The sequence below is a fragment of the Melanerpes formicivorus genome, unplaced genomic scaffold (assembly GCF_026170545.1).
Source record: "Melanerpes formicivorus ecotype bairdi unplaced genomic scaffold, bMelFor1.0.p_v2 SCAF_53, whole genome shotgun sequence".
NCBI classification, from domain to species: Eukaryota; Metazoa; Chordata; class Aves; order Piciformes; family Picidae; genus Melanerpes; species Melanerpes formicivorus.
In genome coordinates, this window is record NW_027142405.1 from 4,123,196 (window position 1) to 4,144,022 (window position 20,827).

The window sequence follows — 20,827 nt, forward strand, 5'->3', positions numbered from 1 at the left end:
GATGATATGTAAGCCTGGTGTAAGGGTTTTTGATAACAGTCAGACCTTTAGGAAAAACAGGGGGGGTTATGCTCTCCTCTAAATCAAATTCACAGGGACTTGTCTCTTAAATACTTCTGTTCACATGACACCTTTCAGGTCATTAGTAGTTCATAGGCACTGCTTGGAAATGCTAGATTAAACTCAAGAGAAAGTTGAAAAGTTGTAGCATGTATAACATGGATTTCACAGTGCTAACCTTCTCTCCTTTCATACAACACTTTCAAGGCCCTAAAATTATTCTCTTGAACTTTACTGAAGATGAGCCATTTAAATAGGAGTTAAGCATGTAAATATCATTGAAAACATATTCTGGTGTCCATGTTGCTGAACTTTAGTTGATTCTTACATTGTGATTCAGTGAATAAAAAATAGCACTTTTACCTATTTTCTACAACAGCCTTTCATCTTTACAACTCCTTCTGGATTCTTCTAAGAATCATATTGTTGACTGTTTTCTTTAGCTGAAAAAGTAGTTGGTTAATGGAATACAGCATCTGCTGTGGCTACATCAAACAGTCTCAATTTTCTTTTTTTCTACTAATATCACACTTACCAAGTTTTCATATACCAATTTAAGCCATGAAAGTACTTTTACTTTAATGGTAATGGCCTGTTTCATTTCCTCACTCAGCTGCAAGCATATTTTTGCATTCCATTTTCTGAATCATAGAATGTATTGGGTGGGAAGGGACCTTTAAGCATAATCTAGCGCAGTCCCCCTGCAGTAAGTAGGGACATCCTCAAGTAGAACAGGTTGCTCAGAGCCCCATCAAGTCTAACCTTGGATGGTTCCAGGCATGGAGCCTCCACCACCTCCCTTGACAACCTGTTCCAGTGTTCCACCATCCTCATAGTAACAAACCTCTTCCTAATGCCCTAAATCGAGTGAGATAGTGTCATGTCAGGGCACTGAGGTGGAATATAGAGTGTTTGATGATGAATATGCAGAATGGCCAGCATGGCTACTGTACTGCAAAAGACTGCTGACTTAACAGCATTTGTTTTAATCACATAAACACAAGAAATGTTAATGCTGATGATAAGAAACCAAATCTGCAAAAGAAGAAATGCCAGAAGTATAGATTTTGTTGCCTTATTAAGGAGAATATCACATACCTTCTAATATACATGACATAACTCACATAAGCATCAGTTTTGTAAGATTTGAAGTTAAGAACAACAGTGGTAGTTTCTCCTGTGTTGGATCTGTGTATACACCATCAGAACTTCATAGAAAACAGTGCCCACAGGAGTATTTTTGCAGACTTACAGGCTGGAAGAACAAGGGGCTGTTACTCTAGTTACATTTCTGAAACTTCTCAAGTGGTCATTTAGATTCTTTTTAGTCTTGCCATTTCTCTTCACTTGGTGTGTAAGTGGCAAATGTGCATTTCACTTGTCTGAGGTTAGCTTGAAAACTGATCCTCACTTGGAGGCGATTTTAGATCAACCTGTAAAAGAAACCAGCGAGGCAAAAACTGTACAATGCCAGTTAGTGTAAAGCTGTGAATCTGTTAGAAATGTGTAGAGGTAACACTTGGTTCCTGATCAACTGATTTTCCAGCAAGTGCATCATTCCCCAAACCTACTTAAAGATGAGTATGTTTTTCAAGTGAAAAGAAATGAAATGGGTTGGAGTGACCAGCTAGTGCATTCAGAGGTGGTTCATAAACCTTGCAAGTTTCCAGAGTTCTTTTCTGTGCCACTTAGATTTGTGTCGTTTTGAGAGATACCAGTTGATCTTTCAAAGGCCGTATTTAGCAGTATGAAGTTAAATCTTTTTAGGAATGCCATAGATATTTAAATGGGGACGTTAATCACAAAGCTTACAGATCAGTCACAGCAATTACATACTTGTTAACTCTGCTTTCCTGAAGATTAAGAAAGAAAAGAAGAAAAAAAAACTCCACAACCACACACACAAAAAAAAAAACCCTCCTTTATATCTCTGCAGTTGACAGCATAAATTTTTATTGAAGGAATGCAGTGACATTTGTTAAAAGTGTCACAGTCTCCATTGTTCATAGTCACAGAAAAAAATAACACTGTATCTCCATATCCTCATGTCTCAGTTACTAATTTTTCCGTGACACAATAAGCAGTGATGCCTTGTCACCTTTTCTCCCCTCCATTTTGTCTGTGGCTGATTGAAAACTTATTTTTAAGTAGCATTTAATGCCTGGTACTTCATGGGATTAAGGGGGGAAAATTGTTAATTTTACTGCTGGTGCATTTTTATTTGTTTGCTTCGTAGGGCTGTTTGGTTTTGTGTTTTGGGTTTTTTCCAAGCATGTTTCAGACCACTGATTCTGTTGCTTAGAGAATGAGCATGTGACTGACAGGATACTATTTGGGAAGTGATGTGCAGTCTCAGAGTAATATGACATTTTATGAGCAGCTTGACTGTTTTCATTACTTGGATTTATACTTTTATTTCTGTGTGCTGAGGAATAAGTGAGGAAGGCAGCTGTGGGAAATAGAAAAGCTGTCAGGATGAAGTTGATAGGACAGCCTTGAAATTATGCCATTCTGTCTAATAAGACATTATGGCTGTTATCTTTAAACCCTTTAAATACTCAAGTCTGATAGAGCAGCTTGGATCATTGTTTCAAGCTAAGCGGTTTGGTAGGGTTTGTAATAGATCACAGAATCACAGAAACATTCAGGTAGGAAAAGACCTTTAGGATCACCAAGTCCAACCAGTAACCCTGCTCTACAAGGCTCAGCCCTAAACCATATCCCCAGGCACCACATTCAAATGAGCTTTAAACACATCCAGGGTTGGTGACTCAGCCACCTCCCTGAGCAGCACATTACAGTATCACAGTATAACTTAGGTTGGAAAGGACCTCGAGGATCATCGAGTCCAACCTATCAACACAGACCCCATGACTAGACCATGGCACCAAGTGCCACGTCCAATCTCCTCTTGAACGCCTCCAGGGTCGATGACTCAACCACCTCCCTGGGCAGCCCGTTCCAATGACGAATGACTCGCTTGGTGAAGAACTTTCTCCTCACCTCGAGTCTAAACCTCCCCTGGCGCAACTTGAGACTGTGTCCCCTTGTTCAGGTGCTGGTTGCCTGGGAGAAGAGGCCAACCCCTTCCTGGCTACAACCACCTTTCAGGTAGTTGTAGAGGGCAATGAGGTCACCCCTGAGCCTTCTCTTCTCCAGGTTAAACAATCCCAGCTCCCTCAGCCTCTCCTCATAGGCTTGTGTTCAAGGCCTCTCCCCAGCCTTGTTGCCCTTCTCTGGACACAGAGAAGTCCAGTCCAGTGCCTGACCACACTTTCCATGGAAAAAAAAATTCGTTGAAGATATTCAGGAAACCTTGAAACAAAATATTAAAAATCTTGACACTAAATAGCATATTTAGAGCTCTTTTATTGCTGGTAACAGTGGGAGATGACTGCTAAAGCTTAGTAGCTGCAGTAGTGCAGGAGTTTGCTAGCAACAAGTTGAAACCTCCATGATAAATCAATCTCAATTTGTTATTAGCTCGCATTATGCTCGCTGCTCTCCATATCGCCCCATTTTCTCAAAGCTTTGCTCCCTAGCAGATTGGTCTTCTCCTCTGACCCCCCCAAAAAACACCAGATACAGCAAGCAGAATAAGCATACAAAAAAATGTTTGCCTTGCATTGTTGAGTAAGACCAGATCTATCTAGCACACAACTGTAGGAGGACATTTTTGTTTGCTCTGGGTATGTCTCCCACCTTACCACACAGCTGTACCAAGTACAAAAATAGGTGAATGTTCTCTGAGCAATTTTAATTGCTCACAAGCTGGTTTTGTCATGAAGTTACAGCTATTGCAGAGTTATTCAAAGAGATCAAAGAGCAGTGTAAAGCTCTTAGCAATATATATGTATCTCCCATTCATATCTGAGTCTGTCCTGGGACGCTTCAGGTGCCAGCATTGCTAATGTCTCACTGGATGTGAAAAAAAGCATCATGAGCCTAAGAAAAATTGTTTATGTAAAGCTGGCAGCACAATCAAAGGAGAGCAACAAGTACTTCCAATAAAAGATCTTACAAACACAGTGAAAGAGAAACAATTAAAGCAGGGTCATGCCAGCATGTGTGTAATATTGGTATGGGTCACAACTGGCCAAGCATTAATATCCTGTATGTGTGGAGTGATGTCATTTCTTGGTTCACACCTTCGTATGTAGTATCTGATCATGTCAAGGGATTTCTTGAGCTTTGGAGGAGAGAATTCTGTTATTTCAGGAAAAATTGAAAAGGAAAAGGTAGAATGTATTGAAGCACATAATTAGCAGATAAACATTTCAGCCTCATTGTTCTCTGTAGAGGAAAGACTTGAGTTGTAGCAGCCATTAACTCTTTCACAAGTTGAAGATGCGTGCTTGGAAAGCTTGTCTTTATCCCAGTGGGTCACTTGGTCCACTTTCACCCAGATTATGCCCTTTTTACATCTAGTAGAGTAACTCCCATAGCTCAGTTCTGTTCATACAATCATAGAATTGTTAGGGTTGGAAGGGACCTCAAGGATCATCTAGTTCCAACCCCCATGCCATGGGCAGGGACACCTCACACTAGATCAGGTTGCTTAGAGCCACAATTTCAGTATTTCTGTAATGGTGGTTCTCTGGAAAAGAAGAAACAAAAGCATGACTCTGTGGGAAAGAAGAAGAAAACAAAGTTGTCCTACTTTAACCAGTTGCTTTTTCTGTCTTTGATCTTGCAGTTAGATTAGACATCTTTGCCAAGAAAGTATGACCCACTCTTCCTTACCTAAGTTTCAATTCTTTCTTTCAGTTCTTGTGCATTCTTTCTAAGACTCTTGGGCCCCTTGAGGTATAGGATCCAGCTGTAATGTGGGCTTTTTTTTTTTCTGCTTCTAAGTATAGTCCAATACTCAAGACTTCCTCCTCTTCAGGATACCTTGGCTGGCAAGCTTTTCCAACTTCCCACTGTTTCATCAAGCCTCCATTTGAATGGGTAGCCTTCAAGAGTTTGGTATGTCTCTGATGTTGGGAGAGGAATAAAAAGAGCCCTGAGACCATGTGCCTGACTCAAGTGTTCACTTAATCTCATCTGCTGGGTTCCTTATGTTGTATAAAATCTTACTCCCTGAATTAATGAGATCAAGTTTGTGATTGCCTGACAACTTTTGATTCTTCTCCCTTGTATGTTTGAATTATGATGCTGCCTTTTGATTCCATGATCACACACTAGCATGTCTACTGCACAGGATGCACAGTACCCAGTGAATGAGGAATTAGTCCATTAGTTCTCTGTCATCCTTGTTCAGCACATGGTCTCCTACCTATTTCTAATGAACATCAACCAAAACTCTATTCCCACAACTCCTTTAGAAGTGGTGGAAAAACACTGCTCTAAATCCAAGGACCTGAGGTACAGGAAACTAATGACCAAACCTTATGAAAATGCCTTAGTTTGTTGTCTCAGAGCAGGAATACTCTAATGGGTGTCCAAAGCCTGCTTTTTCAAATTTACTTGCATGTGTCTATGGAGTTGTATTTTATAAATCTAAAAATAATGTAAAGAACTTTAGTCTTGGATGAGTTCTCTAAAAATAAGTTAATAAATGGTATTGTTTCCTTGCAGAAATGAGTGACTCACACTGAGATTTGGCAGGGAATCATTCAGAAAGGAGAAAACTTTTGTCTACTGAACAGACAGAAAATGAGATGGTTGTTAGTCATCTGCTAAACCTCAGTGATATCTAAATAAGGTCTTTAATGCTTACTGAGTAAAAAGTGGCACTCATCACCATCTTCTGCTGCTGCCATCTTTACTTAGGTAAGGGAAAGTTCAGCAGGAATTCCTAAATAACTCTGTCATTTTGATTCAGTGTGTTACTCATAGTGTGGTCTAGATAACTTTTAATTAGGTAATATTTGATTTTGGTGTCCCCAGTATAAGCAATAATTAAGCAATGTTAGGTGGCTAAGTGGTCTCTCTCAGTGTTGCTTTTCTGGAGGAAGCTGTGTGAGATGATAAAAATGACATTTCCTTGAGCTTGTTTACGCCCAGGTACTCTGTATCTAAAACAATCACTAAAGAAGCTCTTGGTCATTTTTAAAAGACTATTTGCTACATAAGGAAGCTCTAAAATGTTTCTCAAATCCTATATTTCAATGCACTCTATATAAATGTTGCAGGTTGGTATTGGACTATTGAAGTGTAGAACTCTGAGGGGGTGATGTAGACATGTTGCTTATTTTATGAGTACTGCGTCCAGTTCTGGAGCCCCTATTACAAGAGGGATATGGAGGTGCTGGAACATGTCCAGAGAAGGGCCACGAGGATGATCAGAGGGCTGGAGCACCTCTCCTATGAGGACAGACTGAAAGAGTTGGGGCTGTTCAGTCCGGGGAAGCGAAGGCTCTGAGGTGACCTAATTGTGGCCTTCCAGTATCTGAAGAGGGCCTACAAGAAGGCTGGGAAGGGACTTCTTAGGATCTCAGGTAGTGATAGGACTAGGGGGAATGGATTGAAGCTGGAGGTGGGGAGATTCAGGCTGGATGTGAGGAGGAGGTTCTTCACCATGATGTTGAGGCTCCGTCCCTGGAGGTGTTTAAGACCAGGCTGGACGAGGCTCTGTCCAGCCTGATCTAGTGTGGGGTGTCCCTGCCCATGGCAGGGGGATTGGAACTAGATGATCCTTGTGGTCCCTTCCAGCCCTGTCTGATACTATGATACTATGATATCAGGTAGTGATAGGACTAGGGGGAATGGAATGAAGCTGGAGGTGGGGAGATTGATGCTGGATGTGAGGAGGAAGTTCTTCACCACGAGAGTGGTGAAGCCCTGGAATGGGTTGTCCAGGGAGGTGGTTGGGGCGCTGTCCCTGGAGGTGTTTAAGACCAGGCTGGATGAGGCTCTGTCCAGCCTGATCTAGTGTGGGGTGTCCCTGCCCATGGCAGGGGGGTTGGAACTAGATGATCCTTGTGGTCCCTTCCAACCCTGAATGATACTATGATCTTTGTGTACATAATCTTTGTGTGTGTGTGTGTGTGTGTGTGTGTGTATACAGTGTGAAGTATATCATAGAATCATGGAATGGTTTGGGTTGGGGGGACCTCGAAAGGTCATCTAGCCTAACCCCCTCTGCAGTAAGCCGGGGCAACCTCAACTAGATGAGGTTGCCCAGAGGCCTGTTCAGCCTCACCTTGAATATCTCCAGGGATGGGGCCTCAACCACTTCCCTGAGCAACCTGTTCCAGTGCTTCATCACCTTCATGGTAAAGAACTCATATGTGAAGGTTATAGTTTGCTTTCAACTATTTTTAGAAAGTACAGGAGAGAGATTAAAACTGGTAGGAATCTTTTGCAAAATGACACTGAAACTTTTTATTTCCAGGCAGTTCCTGAGAGTATATGTTCCATATAGAAATGAGCTGCTGCTCTTCTCCTTCAATCATCTGTATGCAAGGACATACCCTTAGCTAGAACATTCACCTTATGAGTAATTTCTCCATCACTGAAATTTTGAACTGAGGTGATGAAAGAAACATTTCTAGGAAATTATGCTTCTTGTGTTGACAACATCCCAAGATGTTCCTGACAAACAAAGTGTTGCTCCAAGTGCTCTGACATATTCTACTTCCTTTATGATACTGGCTTTGACCTTAAGTCAAGTGCTGAAATTTGAAAATGCTGACAAGCTTCTTTTAACACAGTTTTGGGGGCAGAGCTCTAACTAGTGGTTGTGGGGCATTATTCATTGTTAATACACTTTGGAAAGCATATTGCCATGCTGTAGGGAAAGGATGCTATCCAGAAGGACTTGGACAGACTTGAGTGGAGGGACCAAGCCAACCTCATGAAGTTCAGCAAGTTCAAGTGCAAGGTGCCACACCTGGGTCTGGGCAATCCCAAGCACAAATATAGGCTGGGCAAGGCGTGGCTCAAGAGTGGTCTTAAGGAGAAGGACTTGGGGGTGTCAGTTGGTAAAAAAATCAACATGAGCCAGAAATGTGTGCTTGCAGCACAGAAGGCTAACAATATTCTGGGCTGCATCAAAAGAAGTGTGACCAGCAGGATGAGGAAGGTGATTTTGCCCCTCTACACTGTTCTCATGAGACATCTCCTGGAGCACTGTGTCCGGTTCTGGTGCCCCCAGCATGAGAAGGACATCAAACTGCTGGAGCAGGTCCAGAGGAGGACCATGAAGATGGAGCACCCTATAAGGATGGCGTGCAAGAGTTGGGGCTGTTCAGCCTGGCGAAAAGAAGGCTCTGGGGACACCTTAGAGTGACTTTCCAGTACCTGAAGGGGGCCTACAGGAAAGCCAGGAAGGGACTTTTTACCACAGTTTGTAGTGAAGGGATGTCAGGGAATGGATTGAAGCTTGAGAAGGGTAGATTTAGACTGGATATTAGGAAAAAATTCTTTGCAGTGAGGGTGCTGAGACACTGGAACAGGTTGCCCAGGGAGGTCATGGATGCCCCCTCCATGCAAGTGTTCAAGGCCAGGTTGGATAGGCCCTTGAGCAACGTGGTCTAGTGGAAGGTGTCCCTGCCCATGTCAGGGAGGGTGGAATTAGATGATCTTGAAGGTCCCTTCCAACCTAAGCCATTATATGAATCGATGAATCTGTGAGTTTGTGATATTGAGCTTGTGCTGTTAATTAAGTTTAATGCTAATTACCAATGTATTTCTCAGCTGGAAAGCTCGGAGTCTGTCCCTTCTGACACCATTCAAGATGGAAATCTAGTCTTATTTCTACTGTACCAATTTCCACCTTTCTAAATGTAGGAAAGTATTTATCTGTTATGATCTCTAATGAAAGCTGACATAATAATGATGTTGTTCTGGAGACAGAGCTGTTTCTTGTGGCTGTACTGCTAGGCTGTTGAAAGGTGAAAGAAGAATTTCACATTATTTTATTTACCTGATCTCATGAAAATTCCTGTAAGGACTTGATGCTTTCCAAGTCTGGCCGTTTAGGCAATAACTAATGTCAGTGATGTTTCCCTAAATTCATTAAAGCGAATGTGGCCTGGCTCATTCCTTCTGAAATGTTTATGCAGTATGACATTATAGTGTTAAAAGTTTGATACGCTTCTTTGAAGGATAGCTGCCTTTCTAGGGAGTGATAACATTGGCTTTCATTTTCTCTTGAAATGTGTGAAGAGCCTTCAGAATTAAACTCACCATATGAAATAAGCTTTATTATTCAAATTCACATGTTAAATGAGAAGGAAGTGGTCTTTAAAATTCTGTATCTCACAATGAAATTCAAACATCAGTATACAAAGGCCAGTCCAGAGATTCAAGGAGACGATGCTTGCCTCTTGGGTATTTATTTGCAGGAGTGTCGACAATTCTGTCAGACAGAGAAAAAATACCTTTTTTTTTTTCCACCTCTATAAAGTTACCCAGGATGCTCATTATGCTTTCAAGTGTGCTGTAAATCTAGAGCTCACAATATTTCTGTCATTGGGATTGCAGAGGGACAGCTTTCCTGCGTGTTTACCCACAGCTTCCCTGCATGTGGAATATCATTAAATAACTACTTAGTAAGGATGGACTGGACCCAGCAGGCATGGGTTAACAAGTTGTTATTTATGGAAAGTAATCCAGCAGCGTGGCTGTCTTGTGAAGCTGCCTGTGTGCTAATAAAAGGGGCCAATTTCCAAAGCAACCAAACTCTGCTGATCTATTCATGAGCCTAGAAATGCTAGAGTGACACAGTGATGTAGGCAGCTGGGGCTTTACCCAGACTTAAAAATGTATACAGAAGTTAAGCCACTCTTGTAAATCTGACTACTGGAATACAGTGGGAGGAGAAGGTGTTTTCGTGTAGGTTTGCCAGGTTTTTCATTTGGTTTGAGGTTTTTGGTTTGGTTGGGTTTGGTTTTGCAGAGTCAGTGCAACGATGTAACACAAAATGATCAAAATTGATTAAAAACATTGATTGTTCCCATCCGCAGAGCATGAAGCCTCTTAAAAACTGATGACTGGGAGAAGGGAGGGGGTTGGATTTATTTATTTATTTTTTAAAGAAAGGAAGACGAGCAGGTGGATTATTTCTTCTACATTCATAGAGAGGTTCCCTTTTCTAGTTCCACACAACCACATCTATTTAATGAAGTAATTGCTGTCTGCTTATCTCGCATCCCAAGCTGAGTTCAGCATCTGGAAAAGCTTAAGACCTCAATGCATCAGATTATCCTGCTCAAACTCTTGTTTATTACAGGCCATTCTGTCCTGTCATCTCCATGACAGAATGTCAAAGCTTTGCTTTCTGTTGCCCTCAGCTTCCAGCATCTGCAGGGATCTGATACGCTACCTCTGCATTACACAGGGGGAAACCGTCAAACATTCAGGATGAAGGCAGCGAGCCAGACAACTGCAGGCATTGGTGACTTCTGGTGCTGCATTGCAGTAGTGCCTTCTGTTAGAGATCGCATTTCACCATTCTCAGTCACTCAGCCATTTTGGTGGAGTTTCCTAAACCTTCTGAATTTCCATCTGATGGGCTGTTCTTGCCCATCTTTTCTCTTTTACTAGAATGTTCCTGAGTGTGATGACAAAACTGAACAGCTTTGCTTAGGCGTGTACCAGTATTACTTCCTCTCCCTCTGCTTTTGGCTTTACATAGTGGTTTCCCCTAGATGATGTAAACTTTTTTACAGGTTAACAAAGTTACAGAGAATGGTTTGTGGGGAAAAAATCCTGTCACAGGATACTCTGTTCTATTTCATTGTTTAGTTTGATTGTATTGCCCTATTCTACCTATTTTTTGGGGTGTTTTTTTCTGTGGTATTAATTGGAATGTCTGCTCAGTCATCCAGTCTTCTACTTCAAGCTGAGACCCAGCAGTGGGAATCCTAGGTGTTGGGGTTTACTGCTGTAGCTTTAACCCAACGAAAAATACTGCAGGTGTATGCATTTTAAAGACTAATTTACATTTATACATCATTTATCTCTATGCCCATGTCCATTTTTAGCATAAGTCTTCTGCTATAACAATGTCATGAAATACAAAGACACAAATGCCTTCAGGCATCTTCTGAGATCATAGGCTTGTCACCAAATCATCTACCTCAGACATTCTGACTCATACAGACTCTGACTCAGCCTCCCTCCACTGGCTGTTTAGGGCGCTTACATCCTGAATAGTGGCATTACAAAGCACTGCTTGTGCCTCTACTAGGTGTTGAACTTCTCTACATCCCTGCCCAACAACTTCTCTGCGGTTTTCTGCTTGTGAAATACTGTAATAGGTTGAGTCTCAGAAGAGCACTTAACGGTAACTTGTTTATCATCTCAATTATTCAGTAATCTGTAGCTTGAGAGATCTCCAAGTGGCTTGGTATGCAGATATGGACAGTGTAGCTGAATTTGAAGTTTCCCTCTACTACTCAGACTAGCACATGGTATAAGGAGAATGGGATTGGAAGTTGTGCTTGTTAGCAGCTGTTTCAGGCAATTCCTTTGCATAAAAATAGTCAAAAACTGATAATAATGAGTTCTGCTCTTCAGCACAGATTGATCTTCAGCACAGGTGTCAATCTGTTAGAGGGTAGGAGGGCTCTGCAGAGGGACCTGGACAGGCTGGACAGATGGGCAGAGTCCAACATGATGGCTTTTAACAAGTCCAAGTGCCGGGTCCTGCACTTTGGCCACAACAACCCCATGCAGAGCTGCAGGCTGGGGTCGGAGTGGCTGGACAGCAGCTAAACAGAAAGGGACCTGGGCACTGGTTGACAGCTGGCTGAACATGAGCCAGCAGTGTGCTGGCCAAGAAGGCCAATGGCATCCTGGCATGCATCAAGGATAGTGTGGCCAGCAGGAGCAGGGAAGTCATTGTGCCCCTGTACTCAGCACTGGTTAGGCCACACCTTGAGTCCTGTGTCCAGTTCTGGGCCCCTTGGTTTAGGAAAGATGTTGACTTGCTGGAACATGTCCAGAGAAGGGCAACAAAGCTGGGGAGGGGTTTGGAGCACAAGCCCTATGAGGAGAGGCTGAGGGAGCTGGGGTTGCTTAGCCTTCAGAAAAGGAGGCTCAGGGGAGGCCTTATTGCTCTCTACAAATACCTGAAGGGAGGTTGTAGCCAGGAAGGGGTTGGTCTCTTCCCCCAGGCAGCCAGCACCAAAACAAGAGGACACAGTCTCAAGCTGTGCCAGGGGAAGTTTAGGCTCGAGGTGAGGAGAAAGTTCTTCACAGAAAGAGTTATTGGCCACTGGAATGTGGTGGAGGTGGTGGAGTCACTGTCCCTGGAGGTGTTCAAAAAAGGATTGGATGTGGCACTTGAAGCCATGGTTTAGTTAGTCATGAGATGATGGGTGATAGGTTGGACTTGATGATCTCTGAGGTCTTTTCCAACCTGGGTGATTCTATGATTCTATGATACAGAAATATCTTGTAGTATACCCTATTGTATCATAGTTACCTACTTAGAATAGCAGTTATATTTTGAAACTAGAATATAAAGGATTACCTTAAAATTCCTCTGATCATATACAGGATGACTGTAGAGCTTGAATTGAGCTTACATGCTCAGCACATAAAAAACTCCTAAAGTTTATGCTTCATTATGGATCTTTGTTTACTGCTGTCTTGGGTTTGAGTGAACAGAAGCTCTTGTACCCCTCCCCAAAGGAGTAAAAGGAAACGCTCCACACAAGCTTGGAAAGAGTTGGAAATCTAAATGGAAGCACTATTCACAACTACATACAACAGTACAAAGTCATACAAAATACACTTGGCCCTGTTCTCCATCCTGGGCTTACCAAAACCTCACTAGGCCAACGTTGTCCAAAACCTCCCCCCATGCCAGGCCAAAACACTAGGTCTCAATGCTCCCCCATACCTCCTTGCTTCCCCCACCAGACAGGCGCAAAATGACATAGCCAAGAATTAGCTTTGCCAACGTCGTGGGCCACAAACCTCCCCTGCATCACAAGGGACAGCAGTCTGCACTGGGGAGAGAGCAGAGAGAGGAAAGGGAAAAGGGCAGAAGAGCCTCTGCTGTCTCTTTATAAAGAGGAAATGCAGGCATGGTTACATTTTCCAGTGTCCCCCCCCTTGCATTTCTCGTGTACTTGGAGGGCTTCTCTATGGTTATGACATCCCATATCTTAAACTCATAACAGCTGTCCAACTTCAGGTTGGGAGAGTTGATCTCAGAGTTTAACATTAGAGGTTCTCCAATGAAATTCTGAGTGGTTATTCCACCAGTATAGCAGTTTTAGAGATGAAAGAGAGAGTCTTCTTTCTGTGTTTGCCACTCGTATCGCTTCTTAGACATCACCCATAAGGGAAATGCATTATAGAAAGTAATTCAACAAATGTCATGTTTTCTGTATTAATTCTAGGGCTCCATAAAATTAAATAATTGGATGTGATAACACAGAAGGATTACATTTCACAGTTAAATGTGATCTGACACTCTAAAAAGTACATTTGACATATGCTAATAATCCATGTTTCTTTCTACATTCATTAGAACTGAACTTTGCCTTCCTATACTGTGAAAACGTAGGGGCGATCAGATTACGCTGGACAAAAAAGTATAAGTGATTACCATGTTAATGTTTGATATTCAGAAATATTTGCCATTCTAAGGATTTCATTGTTTGCATCTCTCTGAGTAGAGAATGCTGAGCTAGAAATTATTCCCAAGGGTTATAAGTTAGGATTTTCTGTTGGTGCTTTTTCTCTATTAAAGATTCTTATCAAGGAAGACAATTCCACCATTTAGTCAACACACAGCACACTAGCAACACATTTCCAGCATGTAAACCAAACAAAAATAAACAATGTAGTTCATGATGTAAAGAACATCAGGAGCTGAGGCATCCCATAGCATATCCTCTTCTTCTTTAACTGAAGGAATTCATATAAGGAGTAAAAGTTCACTTTTACAGATTCACAGATAGCATCAGGTTGGAAAGGACCAACCTGTCCAAACCTCCTGCAGTGAGCAGGGGTACCTCCAATTAGATCAAGCCTGACCCTGAATGTTTCCAGGGACAGGCCTTAACCATATCCCTGAGCAACCTGTTCCAGAATTTCAACACTCATCGTAAAGAACTTCTTCCTTGTGTCTAAGCTAAATCTACCCTGCTCTGGTTTAAAGCCATTGTCCCTCGTCCTATCGCACTTTGTCACTACCTGTTGCCCAATGTGTGAACGAAGCAGCCAGCGCATCAGGAGCTGTGTTTATGAATGATGTTTGTTCTTGCAGATGTTGTTTTGTTCTAATTCATCAGTTGTGTGACGTGTACAGACTTCTTGTAAAAATTCAGCAGGTTGGAAGAAGGAGCTGGTATGTCACACATGCTGCTCAGTCTAATGAGTCAACTCCCTTCTTGTGCTAAGGTGACTGAATCTGCATAGTGTATAGGAGCGGAAAGAGGGCCCTGAGGGGTCATGTTCAGGACACAGAAAACTGATGCACCAGTTTTCCACTTTTGCAGCTTTCTACTGCATGGGGATCCTTAAAGGATAACATGCTGCTTCTGTCCTTGTGTGTTTCCTTAGTGGATTTTCTGCTCACTGAAGGCTGCATATGATTATGTGAATTACCTTGAAAAGGAATTGGTCTTTCAGGACCATACCATAAATAGACATGATAAAAAAGTACACATTCAGGGTGGGAGTTAGAGTACATCTGTGTGTGCATATCTGTGCTTATGTCTATAAGGCAGAGCAATTTGAAATTATGGTTGGTCAGTTATACACACACATATTTATGTGGCTTAATTTAGAGAATAAGGTAGCTGAATACAAAAAGATCGTACACTTGTGAAAAAGGCTATGTATCACAGAGAAAAAAATGTTGGACTTCAGTAACCCTCTAAGGACTGCACTTGCTGTCATCATACAGTGAAAGGTGCATGTAGAGTAGAGTAGAGTGGAGCAGAGTAGAGTAGAGTAGAGTAGAATAGAATAGAATAGAATAGAATAGAATAGAATAGAATAGACCAGACCAGGTTGGAAGAAACCTTCAAGATCATTATGTACAACCTATTATCCAACCCACCTAATCAACTAAACCATGGAACCAAGCACCCTATCAAGGCTCCTCCTAAACACCTCTAATGATGGTGAATGTAGAGGTAGCAGACATCATAACTCTTGGGGTAAAGGGAAGAACCTTTCCATTTCAAAGCAAAAGTAAATATGAAACACCTTTTGCTATTGGAACACGTAAATGCAAATGCCTACCTTGTTTACAAAGCTTCCAATAAGAGAGGCATGAATTGTTTGCATAGGGTTTTGTGGGTTGGTGGGTTTGGGGGGGATTCTGTTTGTTTGTTTTTTTGTGGTTTAGTTTGGTTGCTGGGGTTTTTTGGTGTGGAGGTTTTTTTTTCCTTTGTTTTTTTGTTTTGGTTTTGTTGGTTGGTTGTTTTTTCCCTTGGAGTAGTTTTGATGACGGCTTGATTCACTTTATTTTATCAGACTTTCAGATCCTGGAAGTCATGCTTCTTGGTTAGTTAGGTTACAATCAAAATGAGTAGTAGGTGTTTTCTATTGAATGGTGAAGGGCTGCCTAGGGATTATTAAGAAAGCTCTGTGGTATATTGAGCAATTCTTAAAGGTAGCATGATAAACAGCATCTGTCTGTCAAGAGAAACCTCAAGTTATTGTATGTGGTTTATGCCAGTATGTCAGTTTTCCACACACTTGAGTGATAATTTAGAAAGGGAAAAGAGCAATTCACATATATACACATAAAATCCAAATCTAATCCAGGATATCACGTTACCCTGCACAGCCACATTCTATTCATGTAACTATTAGTAGTAAGTAATTTCCATCAATATTATCTGTGAAGAATCCAGTTGCCTTGCAGACTCTAGCAAATTAAATTGCTGTGAGGATGACTGTACATCTTCACTGAAGGTATCTATTTGTTTTGATTGAAAATACCTACTCTAGCATTCTGAATTTGCACTGTGTGCTTTTCTAAGGAGCAAATTCTGCTCATTTCAGTTCCTGTAGTTCTGAAATCTCAGCCCGAGGAGATACATTCTTCACAGACCTTCATTCTTTGTGAGAATGACAGGAGTTCATCAAACTTTGATCTCCAAGGTTTCCAGCAGTTTGAAACCAGCTGCTGCTGGGTTCTATTAAAGGCAGAGGGGTGGGATCAATCCAGCAAAATACGTGTTGACTTGGAAGAGAGGTTATCAACTCTGCTTAGATTTTTAAGGTTAAAGATGAGTGTGAACTGTGATCATAAACTGACAGGGACATGTCTTGTTTAGACACAGACTGAACTGAAATGTGTGGGATGAGTCAAGAGATAGAAGAATATTTATATTGGGATTATTTTTGTAGCTAGATGATCTTTGCATTCAGTTAATCTGCCTGATATGTTTGTAAGCTTGATCATGAAGAAATGTATTTAAGAGAGAAATCAAGCACTTCTAAGTAATCTTTTTGTTGTTACCACGTTCATGGGTTGGTTTTTTTGCATTCAAAGTAAATGGATTTTTAGTACAATTTCAGCTGCATGTCACCTACATAGAAATGTTTGTGGCTTGAGATAAAGCAGACTGAAATGACTGATATTAAAAGATAGGAAATAACTTCTTTGTTTTTGTTGTTGAGACAGAGGGTTTGGGTGGTGAGACTCAAATAGTTCAGTAGTTGGTTGGCAAAATACTGTGTGATTCTGTGAGGTACACCCACCACAGAGCAAATGTCTTTGCATGCAGAGTGTCATGGGTTGAGTTGAATCTGATGATGAATATTCAATACCATGGTGCTTCAAAATGAAATTGCTGGCTGGAGCAAAGTATCAGGGGGCTTGAAGCTCAGACTGCAACATGAGAGGCTGTTCTGGTTGCTGTTTCCAGTTTTGGGGTGTTGGTCTTTTCTACCTGGCTGGCTGCAAGCATGCTTGGGTGAGGTGGAACTATTTTATCTCTGTCTTCTGCTGGTCCTACTGCTTTTGGTAAGGTAATGCATATGATCTCGGTAAACTTCTCATCAGGACACAGAGATTGCCTGTGCTCAGCACAGCAATGGAGTGAAAAGCATGGGACTTATCTTCATTAATCTCATGTAGCTGTTACCAGCTCATGTCAGCTTTTCCTTGTACAAAATGAGGAAAATGGCAACATAATATTAATACTTGCTAGGACAATGATTTTTTTTCAGTTACTTGAATTGCAAGCAGGCAGAAGTTCCCAAATGTTCCCTTGTTTATTTGTCATCTGGGTGAGAGGACAGTTTGTGAATGCATAGTTGACAAGAGTAAACACAGTCAATTGTGGCTTAAATAAATTTCCAAGAGTGGCTGCAGTCTTTTGCCAACTAAAGGTTGCTGTTAGCTACTCCCTAAAGTATAGGAATATATAAATCATGGGGATACAACTAGGCTGTCAGCTGGGTTAGAATACTTTGTGTTGAAGGTGACTCTTGCAAATTTTTCTAGTCAAATTTCAGTGAATCCAATGTGCAGTTCTAGCTGGCTAATGTCAGAGAGGAAAATAATACTAGACTGGGTCTTTACTTTACCCTCAAAATGCAGGAAGTTGACTTCTTTGGAGCTGAGCAAACTAGCATTGGAATATGTATGTATGCCAGAATATGTATTTCTTCCACTGCTTCTGTCATTATGATCTAAGCAGCTGAATGAATATATGAGCTCAAATTTGGAATACTTTGGTTGATTGACATCCTATAAAGCTCCTGTCATCCAACAATATATTCATAGCACATCAGAGAATATGAACCAGTGCTGCCTGAAAAATTGTCTATGTGTAATGCAAACTCAGAACAAGCCTCATTTGTGTTTAGTTCTGGGAAAGATATGGCTAGAAGAGAAGCATTCTTGTTAAAAGGATCGGTCATTAAAGATGAGCACATGCCACTGACTTTCCATCTCACTGCTGCTTTATACTTGCCAAAATCCCTCCTGCTGAAAAAGATACTGCTTATTATTTTTATTTAATAGCACAGGGGGGGCCTGACATTTTTCACTCCATATAAATTGTGAAGCTAAGCAAGAGAGGTCAAAATGTATTTGGATTAGGCATCTATGTCTCACCTGAAAGGGAAATGCGCTCAGTGTATTTGATATTTTGGACATAAGCTCTTGAAGTCAAATTAAGGGTGGTTAAAATTAGTGCTATATAAAATAGTCTTGGCCTCTTTGATTTTTTTGACAGAATTCTGAGGCTTTTTGCTGATCACTTAAGTGGTGCCAGACACTGTACAGATTATTTAACAAACTCTTATTTTCTGCAAAATTCACTTCATTATTACACAAACTCAACAACTGCATCTACTTGAACATGTCCAGAGAAGGGCAACAAGGCTGGGGAGAGGCCTTGTACGCAAGCCCTATGAGGAGAGGCTGAGGGAGCTGGGATTGTTTAGCCTGGAGAAGAGGAGGCTCAGGGGTGACCTCATTGCCCTCTACAACTACCTGAAAGGTGGTTGTAGCCAGGAAGGGGTTGGTCTCTTCTCCCAGGCAACCAGCACCAGAACAAGGGGACACAGTCTCAAGCTGCGCCAGGGGAGGTTTAGACTCGAGGTGAGGAGAAAGTTCTTCACCGAGCAAGCCATTAGCCATTGGAATGTGCTGCCCAGGGAGGTGGTGGAGTCACCATCCCTGGAGGTGTTCAAGAGGAGATTGGACGTGGCACTTGGTGCCATGGTCTAGTCATGAGGTCTGCATTGATAGGTTGGACTCGATGATTCTCGAGGTCTCTTCCAACCTTAGTTATACTGTGATACTGTGATACTCTTCCTCAAGTGTGGGAAAGAAGACTGACTTTGAAAAAAAAGGAGACTGCTGATACGTGTAGAAAGAATGGTAGACAAGCTTCAGGTGCTTAGCAGCCTGTTTGAAGTTGACAGCACTGAAACAAGGAAGAAAAGAGGGGCTTACCTTTAAAATACAAATCAGTTTTGTGACTTTCAAGATTAAATGAGACTTTCTTTCTCAGGGGCATTGTTACCAGCTGGCATTCAAAAGCGTATCACAGTATCTCTAAGGGTGGAAGAGACCTCAAAGATCATTGAGTCCAACCTGTCACTACAGACCTCATGACTAGAGCATGGCACCAAGTGCCACGTCCAATCTCCTCTTGGGATGGTGACTTCATCGCCTCCCTGGGCAGCCCATTCCAATGACTAATGAGACTCTCTCGGTGAAGAGAGAACCTCCTGGGATGGTGACTCCACCACCTCCCTGGGCAGCACATTCCAATGACTAATGAGACTCTCTCGGTTAAGAATTTTCTCCTCACCTCGAGCCTAAACTTCCCCTGGCACAGCTTGAGAATGTGTCCTCTTGTTCTGGTGCTGGTTGCCTGGGAGAAGAGACCAACCCCTTCCTGGCTACAACCACCTTTCAGGTAGTTGTAGAGGGCAATGAGGTCACCCCTGAGCCTCCTCTTCTCCAGGCTAAACAATCCCAGCTCCCTCAGCCTCTCCTCATAGGGCTTGTGCTCAAGGCCTCTCACCAGCATGATGTGCTGCAGCAGAAACCCACATTAGGGGGTAACCAAAGTAGTAGCAATTTTAATAATTTTTTTTAATGTATGCTGAGAAGAACTTTTATTTGTCATATGTCATTCCTGTACAAACTTAAAAAAACATAATCTTAAAATAAAACAGCAGATGGAAAATAATTCTTTTCATATGATGTGCCATGCAATAATGGAGGTTTGCATGACACAGGATTTGTTTTCTGATATTTTGATTGGTCTGGTTTTAACTGATCCATAGACTGAGATTGACAGGGGATTTTGCCCTACTGTGTCTTCCAAAGGTGCTCTGCAGCCTTGTTACTTCCTTATTGGTTTTCCATATCTTTGTCAGTCTTGTGATCTCTCCTCTTCACTTGTCATCTCCAGATTTCCAGGGTTGTGTTCTTCTCAGAATTCCAAATTCTTTATGTCTAGAAGTGAATGCATTAGACCTGGTCCAGTGACCACAAAGCAGAACGCTGCTTGCATCTGATTGTTCATCTTCTTTCTGTGCATTTTGTTCTTTCCAACACCGGCAAAATAAGCCTCAGAAAATTGCAGCCATTTCTAGTTTAGTTAATTCAGTAAATTTCAAGAATAGAGGCAGGGGGATGAGATAGTGTCAGTAGTTTGGGGTTTGAGAGGAAAATAGAAACAACTGGGTTTTTTCCAGCCCCCTAAAGGGATGTTTAGGCTCAAGGGCTCCGTGCCATACTCACGATATAAATGCTATGCGTATTTATTCTGAAATAATGTAGGCCTGTGTTACTTTCCACTACTGTATCATGTTACAAATTCATGTCCAGTGTTCTGTTCTCCCAGTGATCTTTTTCAGCTTTCCAGTTTTCCCAGAGAGCATCTGTGTTGCAGATTACATTTTTTTCCCAAATAGATTGGTTGACGTTTCAAAATGGGGATCTTGTTTTTCTGTACACCGTTCAATTTGTTTTCTCTTGCTCGTGTTTGTGTATCCCCTCCATTTTAATTTCCTCCATGAATTTCAGTATTGTATTACTTACTCCCTATTCCAGATCATGTATGAATATATTAAATAAAGATGGATGTGTAACTGATAGCTGAAGTTTTGCATCTGATGCTTCCAACAAACCTGAGAGATTGCAGCTTACCTCTTACAAGCCCTTCTCCTTCCATTGCCAGAGCATGCCAATATTCTTATCCCAAAAGGATACATAGAATATCTTATTCAAGGATAATTTGTGCAACATTGTTTGATGTGCCTTACTAACAAGTATTTATGGTTTTTCTCTTACCCCTAATTTTTGATAGCTATTAAAAAGCAACAGCAAAGCAAAAACAAAGCAACCAACTCCAACGCTCCCTTCCTT

At 41.7% G+C, this 20,827-nt stretch overlaps 1 protein-coding gene and 1 non-coding gene across 2 annotated transcripts in view; one reads left to right on the forward strand and one right to left on the reverse strand.

Moving 5' to 3' along the window:
* Positions 1 to 20,827, forward strand: part of CDKAL1 (CDK5 regulatory subunit associated protein 1 like 1) — a 489,452-nt gene that overhangs the window by 403,437 nt on the left and 65,188 nt on the right. The window lies entirely within an intron of this gene.
* Positions 229 to 260, reverse strand: LOC137452448 (U6atac minor spliceosomal RNA). Its single transcript, XR_010990094.1, has one exon. It is a non-coding gene; the product is annotated as a U6atac minor spliceosomal RNA (small nuclear RNA).